Here is a 300-nt window from a genome sequence, read left to right on the forward strand (position 1 = left end):
TCAGGTGAGCAAGCTAGTGAAACGTTGCACGCGCAAAAGAGAAGGTCTGCACACATCCAAAAACGTATTTTAAACGCAAAATTGATTTCCGTGCGCTCGAAATACTTTCTTCTTTGTGAAACGAACATTTTCTCCACAAACTCAGATCGCGCGCGTGCAAAATGCACCTTTGTGCGCTCAAAATATGACCTTTCGCGCGCAGAATTGTGGCAGAAATGTAAGCCCATATTCACTCTCCTGTGATGTGACCCTGTTCCCCTCACACACACACACACACACACACACACACACGACGCGTTA

The sequence above is a fragment of the Sinocyclocheilus anshuiensis genome, unplaced genomic scaffold (assembly GCF_001515605.1).
Source record: "Sinocyclocheilus anshuiensis isolate Anshui unplaced genomic scaffold, SAMN03320099.WGS_v1.1 scaffold70, whole genome shotgun sequence".
NCBI classification, from domain to species: domain Eukaryota; kingdom Metazoa; phylum Chordata; class Actinopteri; order Cypriniformes; family Cyprinidae; genus Sinocyclocheilus; species Sinocyclocheilus anshuiensis.